At 35.9% G+C, this 16,941-nt stretch overlaps 1 protein-coding gene and 1 long non-coding RNA gene across 2 annotated transcripts in view; one reads left to right on the top strand and one right to left on the bottom strand.

Moving 5' to 3' along the window:
• Positions 1–16,941, bottom strand: part of GMDS (GDP-mannose 4,6-dehydratase) — a 693,656-nt gene that overhangs the window by 308,747 nt on the left and 367,968 nt on the right. The gene's annotated exons all lie outside the window — the stretch shown is intronic.
• On the top strand, positions 1,237–16,132 carry LOC118500755. The gene is made up of 3 exons (XR_004903340.1): positions 1,237–1,246; positions 8,399–8,404; positions 15,767–16,132. It is a non-coding gene; the product is annotated as an uncharacterized LOC118500755 (long non-coding RNA).

Here is a 16,941-nt window from a genome sequence, read left to right as displayed (position 1 = left end):
TTATTTACAATAAACAACATATGGAAGCAAACTAAGTGTCCATCAATAGATGAGCAGATAAAGAAGATGTGTTGTGTGTAATTTAAAAAGTGAGATCTTGCCATTTGTGACAACATGGATGGACCTAGAGGTATTTCCTAAGTGAAACAAGTCAGATGGAGATAGACAAATACTGTTTGGATTCACTTACATGTGGAATCTAAAACAGCAAAGCAAACAAAAAAAACAAATAGACTCAATTACAGAGGGGACTAGTGTAGGGACATGGTTAAAAAAGATGTAGAAGAATAAGAAGGGCAGAATTCCAGCTATAAAATAAAATAAGCCCCGGAGATATAGTGTGCTGTACAGGGAATGCAGCCAATAATATTGTAATAACTTTGCACAGTGACAGATGGCTACTAAACTAATCATGGTGATCACATTAAAAGGTATATAAATGTGGAACCACTACGTTGAAACTAACATCATATTTTATGCCAACTATACTTTAATTAAAATTTTAAAAATTCTCTGCACAGCCAAAAAAGAGTTGATCCATATAATCGACTACTACTCAGCAATAAAAAATAAACTACTGATATATATGTATACACACACACACATAAAACAACAGGATGAATCTCAAATGCATATGCTAAATAAAAGAAACTAGACTCTGAAATGTACCTGCTGTAAAATTTACATTTATACGGTGTTCGGTAAAAGAAAAAGCTATGGGGCAGAAAAGTGATTACAAGTGGTTATGGTTAAGGAAAGGGGAGGAAACTGACTACAAAGAGAAATGGAAATTTTGGGGGTGATGGACTGTTCTGTATCTTGATAATGGTAATGATCACATGATTAACTGAGTTTAAAAAAACAAAACTATAAACCAAAAAGGGTAAACTTAACTGTATGTGAGTTAAAGTCAATAAACCTGACTCAAAAAAATCAGCTGATATTTTTCTCTAATATATGTATATTGTCCAAAAACGGGACAGGAAGAATCTAAGATCTTATGTTGTCATTTGTGAAAGAGAAGGCTTGGTCCACAGGTTTCGATTTTTAGGAGTTTGATTAGGAAAATAAAATCCAATATTATTTTCATAAGGTTAAATAAGTTAAGGTCTCCAACTACTACTTGATGAGCTCACAGCAACCAAACACTGATGGGAAGGAGATAAGAATCTGAACTTTTCAGCCTTTATTATAATTACATCACCTGGACAGGGTGCCTGTCTGCATCCTGCCACATTAGCTTCTGGTCAGTCATCAGCATACTCACACATCTTAGCCCGGAGCTCATCACTGGGGCAATGAAATATCTAGAACATAATTTACAAAACAAGATCTCTCCTTTCTTTGCCTTCCAGTTACTATACTGTTAAACTAAATAAGATGTCTGCTTTTTTTTTTTTTTTTTTCCCTGGCTGGTGTGACTCCCTGGATTGAGCACCAGTCTGTGCACCAATGGGTCACTGGTTTGATTCCCAATCAGGACACATGCCTGGATTGTGGGGCCAAGTTTCCAGTAGGAGGCACATGAGAGGCAACCACACATTGATGCTTCTCTCCCTCTCTTTCTCCCTCCCTTCCCCTCTGTCTACAAGTAAATAAATAAAATCTTAAAAAAAAAAAGATGTCTGCTTTTTAGTAGATCACTACAAAAGAGTTCTACTGTTTACCTGCAGGGTAAAATGCACACAAGGTGGAGGCACCCTCAATATTTGAAGGGCCCTGACACTAGATGGACATCTCTGAAATTCTGGGTTCATCTTTCATATGTTGAGTTAATGTTCATTCAAGGGGAAAAGATGGTATGCACAAAAATGGGAAACAATGATAAAATATATTTAAATAAAACAAAAAAACTACATAATTAACAAATATACTGAGAATCCAAGGGTCCTAGAACTAGAAGATTAACGTTTCTCTTGCACCTGAGTTAGCCCTTGCCATTATTAATAACCTTGGTTGTTAAAATCTTCCTTATGTTATTTTGACCTCTGGAACAATATAGCTCATTTCTATTTCCTCTATTAAATAAATGTGAAAATGTAGCTTGCAAGGTTTCTGCTTTAGGTCAAAAGATATACTAAAGTAGTTTCTAAGCAATATTTGAAATTACCAGTAAATGATGTTGATTCCTTAACTTCAGTCACCAAAAGGGTCATTCTCTGTTCACCTCTCTGTGGTGGCCAGCAAGTCAGCCTTGCATCATTTAGAAACCCTAGGAGCTGAAAGGTTACATAGTCTCTAAAACCTGAAGCCAAGAAGGTTCAGAATGTTTTCTGAGGCAATGATATCATCCCAGTAAAGGGAGCAAGGAGCAAGGAGTAGGAACCAGGAAAGGCCAGTCAGCTTAGTACCCCTATGGGACACAGCCAGTGGGGTAAGCATCCCACTTCTTGCCCTGCTTTTTAGAGGGAAATCAAGAGAGCCTGATTCCTATGAAAATAGCAGCCTATAGTGCTGGATTGCTAGCTCTAAACAGGGTGATCGATCCAATTCCTCTGATTTCAGGGGATAAAGCAGAAATGTCAGTGGCTAAAGGTAGAAATTCTCCCCTAAAATAGTGAAAAAAACAAAGAGGTGGCTACAGGTCCCAGGAAAATTGCCTAAATGGCTGCTATTAATCTGGCATTCCACACCGTCTGAGCTGCTGCTGTGGCCCCTCTCTAGGAAGCTGGTGGGACAGAACCTGAGCAGGTGCGCTCAGGCCCTGACCTCAAATGAGTCTAGGGGCTAATAACCACTCTTGGTCTGACCAAGTTGTCTTGGTCATCTGACTTGTTTTTTGAAAAGTTAGTCTACATAACAAAGACAAAATATATTTTATGTATTATACTAAAATTATTTTTGTTAAAATTCAAATTGTAAAGGAGATATTATTCCGTAAGTTTAAGAACAGAAGAGAGATATTACATAAACCTTAAAATTAAAAGAGTTTCAGAGAAAACATTTGCTTCAGCCACTTTCCCAACAATCTAAGTTTTAGTTACACTTTAAACCTCTGCGTATTTAACTGGAATTTACAGAAAATATCTTGAACAGGAAAGAACAGATATTTCTACACTAGGAATTCTCATTCTTCCTAAAACAGACCAATAAAAACAATGTTTTGTTTGATGAGTTAATAAGCTCATTTATTTGTTTTAGAGGCTGGTATTGAAATAGAAATAAAACTTATTTTGTTTAATATTTCAAACTTAAGCAGTGGTTCTCCCTTTACATATGCATACCTTGAACAGGAGACAATAGGAAAAGGCAGAGAGCCCTGCTGCCACCACCCCAGGCTTCCAGAAGAACATCACAAAAGTGGATTAGCAACCCACACCACTGCTGTATTAAGTGCTGCGTACAGGACACCAAACTATTGAAAAGAATTTGCTAAATATACCAAATGTGTATCTCCATAAAGTATTTTGCATTAGCTAGAACAAGGTTAAAAATCTTTCATTAAAAAAATATATGATTAATATATTTCTACAATCCACTATAGTTTGTGCTGATCAATCTCTGCCATTTGTACCCAACAAGATCATGGGTGATGGCAATGTCAGATTAACTTGAAAATGTCACACGTTTTATTCATGTAATACTTCCTGAGTAAAAAATTGTGGTTTTGTTACTTTGCATCATTGAGTGACTATTTTCTTTAGGCTAAAATAATGAGCATAACATGAACTTTATTGAGGAAGAGATAATTTTTATGCATACAATGTTTATAACATTGTTAAGAAAAAGTCTTTCCAAGACGCATTCTCTCTTCCAAATAAAAACCTACATAAACAACTTACACCAAGCACTGAGAAGAAAAAAAATGCCACTGAAGTTAGAGAAGTTAAATATTGAAGTTATACTTTATTATGAGTAGTACCTGCTTAGAAGCTAATTGCATCATTCCTCTTTTTAACATGTAAGAAATGATGCTTGTATTTTCACTCTACAGAGCATAGATAAATATTTTTTAGAAAATGTGATTTTAGACATTAAATTCAAAAGGTTCTGCTCATTATCTGTTGCTTCAGTGACCTTTATTACCTGTGTGACTGTAAAAGATGTTGCAGAGATCTCAATGGGCTCTTATGTGGTATACAATCATGCACAACCATTAGTTTCTTTCAACATATTGAGAAAAACTCACCATAGGAAAAATTCTAATGAGTAAAAAAGAACATGTTTTAGGATTTTACCTTTGACGGTATATTTTTCCTATTTGCTTTAGCACATTTTTGTGTGAAGGGAGAGTGAACTGGAAACAGCACCCACAAATGCTTGGCTATAAAACTTTAAAGTGTTATGTAATGTGTCCACATATTAATTCCTTAAATAGTACCTCTAAACACAGGAAAACATTGTGTGTGTGTGTGTGTGTGTGTGTGTGTGTGTTGCAATATAAATAAGTGAGGGAGGGAAAATATCCTATTCAATACTTCTAAATTTCCATAAAGTGTCTGCATGGCTTTTTTTCTTAAAGAAAAGTTATACAGCATGAAAATGGGCTATTTTATTAGTAGTAATTTAAAGATTCTGACACCTCTTAGAAGCTTCTTTTAAATAAATTAAGTTTATTCCTAAAAATTTAGACATGTTTACAAGTTTACTTCAGCTCATAAAATAAAAACATCTTAATATAGATGTCTAAAAAATGCAACAGTTTGGTAATCTATAAATCACTTTTTTCTTTGCCACTATTGTAAAGTGTATATGGGGTGGGCAAAAGTGGACTTACAGTTGTTCATATGGAAATAATATAAATAAATAATGCAATAATTAGTAAATAATAGTACAAAAATAAACTGTGTTTCACATACTCACAGCTGCAGACCTACTCCCGACAACCCCCGTATTTATCAATACAATGGAAATAGCTCACATACACATACATTCCTATATATGATGCATTTCAGCAACACAAATCACTAACCTTTAAAATTATCATAAAATAAAGGAACCAGTTGGATTAACATTTTCTACTTAGTATACACCCTTTAAAAAGACATCAACCGATTTCAAACAAATTAGCCAATTAAGCAGCAGAAAAAAAGGCAATCTCGTTCAATTAAAAAATTAAATTGTCTAAGAGGGTAGGTCATAACATTTTATTTATAAAATTTAAAGTCACTTTTTATGAAAATAAGAAATGTGCTATTTCTTATTAAATAAGAGTGCACAAACAATCCCTAGAAGATAAAGCATAGATATCAGAGTTAGTTATACAAACTTTTCTTATTATTTTTGCTATTACTACATAGGAACAATACTTTGATTAATGTTTTCAAGCAGAGATTGGGAAGATATTAACTGCTATATTAGAGGAACAGATAGGTAATTTCAATACCATATATTTTTACATATTGTAGTTCCTAATAGCACTTTTAAAAATAGAAGTATAAATTTAAAGAAATGTGACAAAGAAAAAATGATGAATTGATAAAATAGATTTCAACTCATTTTCAAAGATTAGAAGTAGTAAATTATTTATTCTTACTATAAACAAACATTTTAATTATCAGACTACCAATCAAAGTTATGAAGCAATGGATCAATCTACAATGACATGAATTTTCCTTTTTACATAGCAAATACCCAGGGGTGAAAACAAATTTATGATCCCCACCCCGGTCTTCACGCATTTAGTAGTGTTTACTAAATGTGGTAAACGTAGATTGGCTGGTGATGAACTCAGGATAAAATGGAAAAAATGTGAACCCTGACCTTTTTAACACCACTCAAAAATCAGAACCAGACGCATCAGCACACCACCCCCTCGCCTTCAGCCTAACAAATTGGAAACCTGATCTCCCAGTCATCCCTGCAGAAAGTCACTTGCTAAGAGGCAAAGTCCTGATGCCTTACTCTGTTGCCTACTCCCCAGACCAAAATGCACAGAAGAATCTAAATAAAGTGAAATTTCATATGGCATTTAGAGTTTACAACAATGTTGGATGTAGGAAATATTTTTGAACTATTTCCTTTGCCTTATTTTCAAGTTCCATTTGCGAAACAGAAAATAGAAGATATGAATTTTGGACAGGAATGATAGAAACTCCATCATCTATGCTCATCACTTCCACTCTTCAATACCTCTTTCTCTACAGCATTATCATGTTGCATCAGCCAAAATGTCCTAAAGTCATCAGTCAGCACTTACCACAGACATAAACTGCCTTCTGTAAAAAATATCTATTAACTGAGGGTTTTCTTATAACCTTTTCTTCCCTGTTTTGTCCTTGATTGTAGAACCTTTTACTTTATATCTCCTTTTTTACTCTCCAACTGGTAGATTTGTAATAGTAGAAAAAGTAGTAGGAAGATCACAGGTATTTGGTATCATGTCTAGTACACAACTGAGTTGTGTTTATTTCAAGGAAAAACAAAGATGAGTGAAAATACCTGTTTTCCTCTAATTTTTCAAACTGGAAAACCTGGAACTAGGCAAAAATGAGATGAAATTTTACAATAAATTTAGCTAGAGTGATAAAATCCATTGGGGAAGAGAGGGAGATTAAATGACATTTTAAAATATCCAAGCCTTCATTTGATTAACTTTAATCTAATTATAAAAAGTTACTGCTCAGTTCCGTACCAAACAAGGAGTCCTCAGAAGATTTAAGTAAAAAAGAAAAAAAAAGAAAGAAAGAAAGAAAAGAAAAAAGAGAAAGAAAAAAAGGTTACAGAGGCAAAAATAATGCTGAATTAAAGCACTTGGAGACCAAGGGCTTTGAACCTGGTCTCCACCCGTCATTCCAACTAGTGAGGCTGTCTGCAGAGGTTTGGGCTCTTGTTAACAGAGCCCTTATTGTTTTCAAAGGCAGTTAGAAAAATGCTGCTTTATATCTCCTCACACCACGGGCTCCATGCACAGCCCGGAGAAAAGGCGGCTGAGAGTGTACAGTCCACAGGAAGGAAAAAAAAGGCAAGGATATATACACAACCCTTTACCCCCTCACCACTACCCCCACCATACAGAAAAACACATTTTTCTACTATAAACTACCTCAAACTCAATTCCTGGCTCACAAACTGTGGTAAAGGATGTTATGGTGGTGCATAATTTATAACTGGAAATTTCTGATTCATGTGGGATTTGGGGCATTTCTTTGCCCTTTACCCACTGCCTCTCCATTTCCACCTCAAGCCCAGGGAGGTGAAAGCCATCAGGCGGTGGGGCCAACGCCATCAGGCAGTGAGGAGATAAACACTGCGTTTTTGAGAGTGCAGTTATTCCACACCTGTTTAAAATGTTTATACAGTAATTAAAGATTAATGCTTATTCCAGACCAGATAAATATTAGACAGTGCATGTGTATATATACATATATGAATCTGCATGCTGCAGAGAACAAAGATTTTATTGTATCAAGCTTCCTTAGTGAAGGGTATATGCTTTAAAAAAGACTAAGCTTCACAGAGTTTATATTACAGAGGAGAAAAAAGGCTTAAAAATGTTAAGTGGCTGGAGCTACTGAGTGCCATACAGAAAGCAGGTAGTTAGCAGTGAGTATGAGCTAATTCTGCTGCTAATAGTTTGGTTTTCTACTTATTAAAGGGCGGGCAGGCCTCAGTCTACTCCTCACCAGCAGTGAGTTGAATGGGTCACTCTGACTTGCTTGCTGAAGTTCAACAACTAAAACCTGCTAAGACCACAACAAAGAAAAGATTCTTCTTTCAATTACTGACTATAATAGATAGAGGTTTTGTTCTTAAGTTTTGAAAGGCAAAGCAATAAGCTCTGTTTGGTTAAGAGCTCTGAGCCATATTGCAGCACTGTCATCCTCAGTCCGAGTGGGGAGCCAACTATGTGGCATACACTCTGCCCAGGAGCCCTCAGGGCACCATAGGTCCCTGTGGGCAGCACTTGCTGCATGGCTGACATGGTTTGCCAAGGTCACTTTCAGGAAGAAAAACCATCCAGCATATCACACTTGTCAAAAGATAACATAAATATATTTTTTAAATTTATAACACATTGATAGTTTTATTAACTTTTTAATTAGAATCAAATAAAGGTAACAAGACTAAGTGTTGTGATTACATTTATGCAAATTAGCCTTCTGACAAATTTCATGGATATATTCCACTATATTTCTCAATTTACTTAAAATAATTTTATAGAGATTGTATGCATTCTCTTCTGATGATATTGGTTCTGGTCAATTCTTTAATAAAAAGAAAAATTACTTTGAACTCAAAAGAGTTGTAAATTATGACAGTTTTTAAAGTAAACATATTCACATATTGCATATTCATGGAAGACATGCTAATAGAGTAAAAATAGATTAAAAGTGGTTAAATAAATATCATTAAATAATCTTTACATGTTTTCTATAAAGAAAAAGTTTTTTGTCTTCTCTTCAATGTTAATGAAGACATTTTATTTATACTATTATTAGGTAACATGAGCAAGTAGATATGAGTTTTAAAAGATAATGATAAGGTTATATCTGAGATAGATTTGGTAAGGTTTGTGGGTAAGTATACACAGAAATAATTTTGACAAATGTCTGGATTTTGTAGCACTGTGCACTCAGACCACCAGAACACTAACACCCACCAAGTAATTGCTAAAGGTGAAAACCTGAGAGCCTTCCCTGAACGTTATACCAGGTCGCTACCATAAAGATCTCTAGAGACAAGTGCACATATATCTTGAAGAACACAGATATGAGGAAATATCCCTCTATTGCTTAAGTAATTTTGAATTATTTAGAAGTATAATTTTAAGATGTTTAGTAAAAATAAGTCAATAAATCAAAAGAAAAGTCTAAACAAAACAAGTCAGGATAGAATTTACCAAGAGAAGAACGATGAAGAAAACACACCTTCAGAATACTGATGCCTCTGGGGACATTTTCTCCCCAGTGAGTCAGTTCTTGGAAGGGAGTGTCCTAAAATGTTAACTTTATTTCCTAAAGCCTTTTTTTATTATCAGTAGATCTTTGCCTGTAAATTTATTCACCAGTTTATTCTAAATGGGTAATCAGGTAACCTGGCAAATACTTTTCTATACGGATGAAGTGACAATGGGGAGAACATACAGATGACCCAAAGGAGACAGTGATAATTTGAGTTGAATACACTTAAGTTTCATAAACTAAGTACATTTCATCTGAAGAGTACCTTGAACCCAGGCAACACAAAAGGATCGAAGGAAATTAAGAACATTATTTTGCAGAGCACTGAGGTAGGTATTTTTACATTCCTTACTTCATTTAATAATTATTAAGAATCTGTGAGTTAAAGAATTTTACAGATGATGAAATTTATCTCAGAGGTGTCAAAAGTGGCAGGGTTGGGATTCATTCCTAAATCTCTAAATTAAGTTGAGGGCTTTCCCCCTACACTCAGCTGCAAAGGTTACAAATAATGCTTAGTAACTGTAGAGGGTACAGAATATACTACATATGATTGTATATCCAGATACTTAATATCCAGGTAACATGGCTGTATAACTGAGACTGTTATAAAGCACTATTTGTATGTTACTTGAAATCAGAAGTACAAAGGTACAAACTTCTAGTTATAAGAAACGTAAATAAATACTGGGGCAAGGATGTGAAACATGATGACTATAGGTAACAGTGTGGTATGGAGTATTTAAAAGTTGCTATCAGATTAGATCACAAGGAAAAAAAATTTCTTTTTTTCACATCTATATGCAATAATAGATGTTAAACTTATTGTGTTCATCATTTTTCAATATATGTGAATAATGTCATTATGCTGGACATCATAAACTTATACATTACTGTGTGTAAATTATATCTCAATTAAACTGAAAAAATAATTCAGGAGTAGATTAAGTACATTAAGTTTAAAAATGTTCATTTTAAATTAATTACTCATAATTATATCTACTTTCCTTCCAAAATGATTTTAGACACCTTATAATGTGAACACCTACAACTGAAATTATAATATAAAAAAGAAATATTGAAATGGGGACCTGAAACCATACTGTGATAGTGGGAGGAGCATGTAAACATGAAGCTTTTCTCAGTCTCTAAGCAGATAAAGCAACTGAAGCAAGAAGGGTTTTACAGTTCATGCTGTTTGAATAAAAGGAAAATACTAATTCTTCAGGGTTGCTTTTCTCTGGTCAAGGTACGTGAATTCTCATACAGGTATACTGAGTAACACAAGGGGGAATATTTTTTAAGGTGTCTTTCCTTGTAGATGCTGAAGTATTTCTTTGGTCTTTGTCTTTCATATTTTTTAAAAAATAGTACCCCTAAATAAAATGCAAAGGCATACATAAATCATAATATAGGGCAGGCCATTCGAGTGGGGGAGATAATGTATACGTAGTTTCTCCATGGTTACCCAGTTTAAAACAGATACAAGGCTTATAAAGCAAAAAAGAGGGTGGCATGGTGTCATTCTTTTAACAGCAATGGTTTCAAACTGGTTCAGCAGAAGCTGGAGAGCTGTCAAGACCTTGCTCCCTGGTCTGGTATGTGCATACTCTGAATTGTTGGTATATATGAGAGCCACAACATTTAGATGTTCATGCAGTAACATTTCTGACAGGGTTAGGAATGTTACTGAACTGAAAAATCTAGGACTATCTTACCTCTGCTTTTCATCAGGGGAGGTAAATAGATAGCAGAAAGCTTATAAGCAGAAAATAAATCTTAATGTAAAAATATTAAAAAGCTGAGGAGCTTCAGAACAGAAATCATATAACCCAAAGTTTGGAACTGCACTGCAGGAAAAGAGACACTTTTGTCCTGGAACACTTAATGGGCTATTTCCCCTTTCATCCTCTGGAGCATACCTGCAAAAAACTGGTAGTGTCTTCCCTGGGCTCTTGCCTGCTCTTCCTCCAGCTGTGCTGCTATCAGAAGCACACGAGATAACAGCCATTTGGCCTTGGGACCCTGGGAAATGTTCTGCCACAGGGTAGGTGCTATGGGTTGAGGTGGTCTCTGATTATCCTTATCTGCCACCAGTTGCACCCAGCATAAGTAGTGCCTACTCTCTCACAGGTGGGGAGGAGTAGGTCCCACCTGCTGCTTGCTTTCCTAGGCAGAGGGGAAAAGAAGGTCATGACAAGCAACCACGTACTGCTGTGTTTCTGCCAACATGCCATATTTGGCACTTAAGAAGTTAATTCAGTGGCCACTTTCTAGTGTTTTTTCTTCAGGAATAAGCAGTGAAATCAATGCTGATTTCTTTCTGTTCCTTCTTGCTCCTCAGTGCCAAATGACAATCCTCTCACTAGTAAGACACGTCTGTATACAGCAGTGCATTTTGCAGTCAATGCTTTGTCAGTGGACAAAGACTAAGAAAGCCAGGACACACCTTCCATTGTACACAATTGAGAAGAGCTCAGGTGGACACTTCATCCAGTATGTACTTTCAGTGATGATTATGCACTCAGCTCTTACAAGTAGAATATATACTTGTGACAATCAATCCATACTCTCAATCTTTCTCCCTGCCCTCAAATGTGCACACATTTATGCATAGCACAGATGCAAACCAATCTAAGTCCAGTCATCACTGTGGCTCTTTGCTTGTGATACGGGAAGCCTCAGGCTGGCTGCATGTCTGCAAGCTCAGCAAATTTTGTCTATTAAGAGGAGAAAATATACTCCAATGCCAGTTACCTAAAGATAAATATCTTTCAATATACTCTTCCTTACACATATTCCTTTTAATGGAATCATTATTTCATAACACCCAAGACACACCTACAAAGTTTAAGAAGTCATTTAGGAATAGTATTAAAAACAAATGTAAAACACACACTATTAGTTAAATTAACCCATATTAATAATTTCATTTTTATACCACTTCTCAGAGAAGGCAGACATGATATACTTAGGGATTGCACCAACCAATTAATTTTTGTAAGCAAAAATAGACATGAATAGGGCCCATGGAACTGAAAATGTCTCCTGTTACATATGCTGGACAAATAAAGATCAGGGTTGGCCACAGACATTTACTATCTTGCATAGGAAACAAATCCAGGTTTGGGTGGCTTCCCATTCTGAGAGAGTAGATACCAATCCTCTCCAAACTGAGTATAGCTATCCATTTCACTATCCCCTAACAAGCCCCCTCACATACACACTTTTACCATTAACTAATTACACCGTAAGTACCCAAAAGGAGAATTACAAGTACCATGGCTTAAGAAAGGGTGGCCAGGAAAGGGGAGGAGGGAAAATGAAGAACCAGAAGGAAAACCCTCCAGCTGGGGCTTGTTTGTGACTTCTTGGCCTCACTGTTTGAGACCTTCTGGCATTTTTATTGCTTGTTGTCTCAGTGATAATGTGCAAGCATAGATATATTAAACCCTATGTAAATATATTCAAACAAAGAAAAAAATAGGTCATTAGAGAAACTGGCAGAAGAACATTCATTCTGAAGTAACATGTAAACAGAACACAATATTTTAATTTTTAAAATTGCCATAAAAGTGTTGAGGCTATTATTATTTAATTTGAGTGCTTTGGGGAGTATAGACAAATAAATGAATTATAAAGGACATTTCAGGAAATAAAAAGGTAAAAGAAAACTTTGGTAATGTGGACTTTTCTCATCCTTCTCTGTTACAGAATTACTTCCTCATGAAATCGTGAGAGAACTAATCTACCAATTTTATAAAAGAAGAGCATAACTATCCTCATCAGATTTACTTGTTTCATGCTAAATACAATAAAATTGCTATTCCGAGCTGCTGTTGCAAATAACTAAGGAAAGCCAATTACAATCCATTCTTCTAAGGATTAAAAAAAATAGTTACAAACAGCTCAATTGTTTTCTTATTAGTCATTTTGTACCTTCTCCAAAAATGTAGTCCAGACTAAGATTAACAACATGACAAGCCATTTGCCCTCTTTCTTTTTCAAATGGAAACAAATATATGATATTGATATCAAAGCCAGACAGCCCAGATGTGCTGGCAATACTGTTCTTCTGTGTGATGCAGTGAGCACCTTTAAGGCAACAAATTATTTGTTTACTGAGCAAATGACGTACTTAATTACAACTAGCTAGTAAACCATAACCCCTCTCCTGGGACAGAACAATTATCTTCCCAGGTCCCCTCTTACAAATAATTTCTCCCTTGCCCATAATCCAATCTCTTCCGGTTCCTACCCTCTGTCATCTAACAGTGGACGACAGTGCCTGTGGCAGAGGCCACAGCACCCAGCCCAGTGCGTGCCCACAGCGTGCATGCTGGCCTGGGGGCAGTGCTGAGCGGACTGAGGACAGTCACCAGGGATATTGTAATGATCAATCATATTAATTATAATAATAATTAATACTATTTATATTCATTTGCCTATGACTTGCATGTGTGTGATATTTATGACTATTGATCAAGAAAAATGATGATGAATGCATTATAGATAGGTTGAAGAAGAATCACATTGTTCATAAGCAGACTCTGTCAGACACTTTTGCAAGGACATGGTAGTCCCAAGATAAAATAGCCACATTTGCTAGCTACATGTGACAGCATCCAAAAGGGGTACAATATATCACCCAAACAGCTCAGAAACTGGCTAGTCACATTATTTATTATGAGCCATACATGTGACAAATTATTTAACTCAGTTGATCCTAATAAGTCAAAGAGCAAGCAATTAGCTAACTCAGTTAGAGGCCTGTTTGTGGCAATTTATAGATGCGCTCAAGCTGTCCCAGCACTTCAAAGCCCCATTAAGGGGAAACCTTTTAATGACTCACTTGGGATGACAAGTATTACACAGCACATATGGCAGCCAAGAATTTGGCAGCCTATTCTGTTACACGTGGCCTCTGAATGGCCAGCCCCCACCCCCCAGCAGCTGCTTGCGTGTTTTCTGTCTGGCTTGGCTGTTGTAAGCGGCCCCAGTGCTTCAGAATCAGGCAGCACAGCATGTGCAAAAGCAACAAGTGCCATTAAATTCTTGCATCACACAGGTTTCAGGGAACTGCTGAAATCCCCACAGTTTTATGGGTCTGGGTGAGTTATTTCACCGCAGAGGAAAGACAGAGAGATACTTAGACAGTGAGGGGTAGCCATGGTACCTTTAGGTAAATCACTTATTCTGTCTCAGATTTTTTACAGGAAAAGTGAAGATAATCCATCTTACAGGGGGTGTTGGGAGAATTATCTAAACGTTAGTAAGATGCTTGGAAATGAAAAGGGTTGTCTCTATTAAGTCCTAAGGATGCTTATTATTATTACAACATTAACTGTGTGTGTCAGATGGTGTTTTGCATTTTGAATTCCCTCACATCACTTTTCCTTAAAACAGTTTTCACTTGGGCTGGATCAACATCCACATCCTTAATTCCACTACCAGCCATCCTGCCCACCTTTGGAAGAAGAATGTGGTGCCACAACTTTACTGTTCAAAGAAGTAGTTTTAATCAACAAAGTCCCAGAGGGACGCCTACATGGGGCCACTTTTTTCCCTTGGAAACACGGCACAGCACATAAGTTTAGACACTTAGAAACGATGAATCAGCTGATGCACCCAATGTTCAGTCAGCACTGAGGAAACAAGTGAAAAACTCTAGGACTGGAGACAGAGGCTGAAGAAGTTTATGATATACAAGCTGAGAGACCATGAACACGGAAGCAAAATACTTATTTTTAAGTGTGAAAGGGTCCTACCTCTTTATCTGTGGTTTCAAGTGCCTCAGTAAGGGGGTGCCTTGTAAAAGAGGCAAACTGAATTGATAAGAAAGCTGCAACAGCAGGAAAACACAACACCCTACCTTGTTTGGAGGGGCCACAATTTACTAAGAAATGCAAGTGTGTTCCAAAGTACCAGCAACCACCAGGACTCATTAATCCGCTTACACCATACACTACGCTTTACTCCACAAACAATCAATTGATTGTCCTTTCCTAGTCCCCAACGGCCACAGCTGTATTAAACCCGTGCTGTAATCTCAGCTCAAGGGAAGCAGGCATACAAACAAGGGAAGGGGTAATCACTGTCTCCCATAGGGCGCAGAAGTGTGCCACCCCATAGAGGACAGCACCCCAGCTACCAGTGCTAGGAGTCACTCTGGTATTGACTCTAGTTTTTCACATTGGCCTGACAGAATGTCAAGTTTGTTATTTTGGTTATATAGAAAAGTTTAACAGAAGATATTCCAGGGGTGATAGAGAAAAACAGTGGAGAGGTGGACAATTTTTTCTACTTGTGCTTTAAACTTTCAAATCTCCCCTCCAATACCCCTCAGCAAAACTGGAATCAACATATACTTGAGTCCTAACAATACTCTGAGTACTATGGGGGAGACTCTCAATTGTATTATTTCGAACAACTAAGTGCAGTGTTGGGGTGGCAGAGTGAGAGGAAAAACACTAATTTCAAATAACAATAACAAATCCTAGTTTCAATGTATCAAGGAGTCTTGTGAAAACATCTGTTTGAAAAGGAGAGGTAAAAAATCTATTCACTGAAGACTTGTGGCTTGGAGTAGACATTCCCATGGCAGCACCAGCAATGGATTCAAAAGCCCTGAAAACACATGACTCAAAAAGTTGTCAAAAATGTGTTTGAGAATACTGAATAAAATAATTTTATAAAATATAAGCAAAAAACCCCCAGTATTTAATGCTATTTAAAATATGAATATGTACTTAAATTTAGTAAAATAAACATTTATGGTCATTTAACCATTTTGTACACATTCCTAAGTGTTTAAATATTCTGTTGGCTTAGAATATTTTTTTTTATTTTCTCTTTGGAAAATACAAAACTGTCTCATATATGAGGTTACCTATTCTTGGACATATATAATTCAAAATAAAAAGAATACAAAACTGTAAAATAGCATAAGAATATCCAAAAAAACTTGTATTTAAAAATATTTCAGAATAATGAACTTGAACTAATTTACAAGAACATTAATTTTGATGGTTTTGTTCAGATTTTAGACATAGAAAATATTGGAATATTTTTTATTTTAACTAAATATATTTCATTTTCCAGTCTTTTTCTATTTGTATACATATACATAAAAACATGCACAGACTGGAAGGATCAACATGATCTCTGAGTACTGAAATTAAGAAGGCTTTTCAATGTACCTAAGTGCCACAAGAAAGATACATTATAAAGATTTTAGACATTTAATTAACACACATAAACACATGTGTGCACACACATATACAAAATAAAACCCATGGGACTCTACTACTGTCTTGAAACCTCTAAATACCAGAATTACATAGATGGATTGAAAATCTTAAGAAATTTTCAGAATATTGAATCTTTACTGCTATTCCTAAAATCGCTGTATTGTATCACAAGATGTTCTAAATTTTTTTTCTTGTAGTGTCACCAAATATGCCAAAGCAAACTTTTAACAAAGTAAAATTTGGTCAAAGTAAGAATAATATGTTAATTTCGTATTTTAAAAGTGTTTCACTTGTCACTTGGCATGACAAAACTTCACTATGTATATCCCAATCTGTGGGGTTTAGAGGAATTCCACATTTTTGAGGGATGCTTCCTTTGGGTAATAAATTGACATACACTGTAAAATCTATAAGCAAAATGATTTTGCTCTTTGAAGCAAACTTTCATAATTTAGAGGTTGGCCATACCTATTCACACACTTCAGCTCACCTGACCATGCGACTGGTTATATCTACTTCCCAGTAGCTGTAACACAAAACTGTATGCAGAAATATTATCTTTTAAAAAAGTCCTTAGGTTAGTTATGCAAAACAATCTACATTAGCTTATTCCTCAGGGACGACCTTCCATTTTCACAACTACAGATATTCTAAGGGATGTTATGATGTGTTAGCCCTCAAAAAAATAATTCCCCAACCACTGGGGAATTCTTGACTCTACAGATGTGCTCTGGGTGTACAGATGTGGGAATATGGCAGCTAGTCCTGTGGGGCTAGGCTCTAACATTTCTACTGGCCACACAGAATTCTGTATGAAAAAAGAAAGTTACATTTACAGAATTGTGGAA

Source organism: Phyllostomus discolor, chromosome 5, assembly GCF_004126475.2.
Source record: "Phyllostomus discolor isolate MPI-MPIP mPhyDis1 chromosome 5, mPhyDis1.pri.v3, whole genome shotgun sequence".
Lineage (NCBI taxonomy): Eukaryota > Metazoa > Chordata > Mammalia > Chiroptera > Phyllostomidae > Phyllostomus > Phyllostomus discolor.
This window is presented reverse-complemented; position numbering and strand designations above follow the sequence as displayed.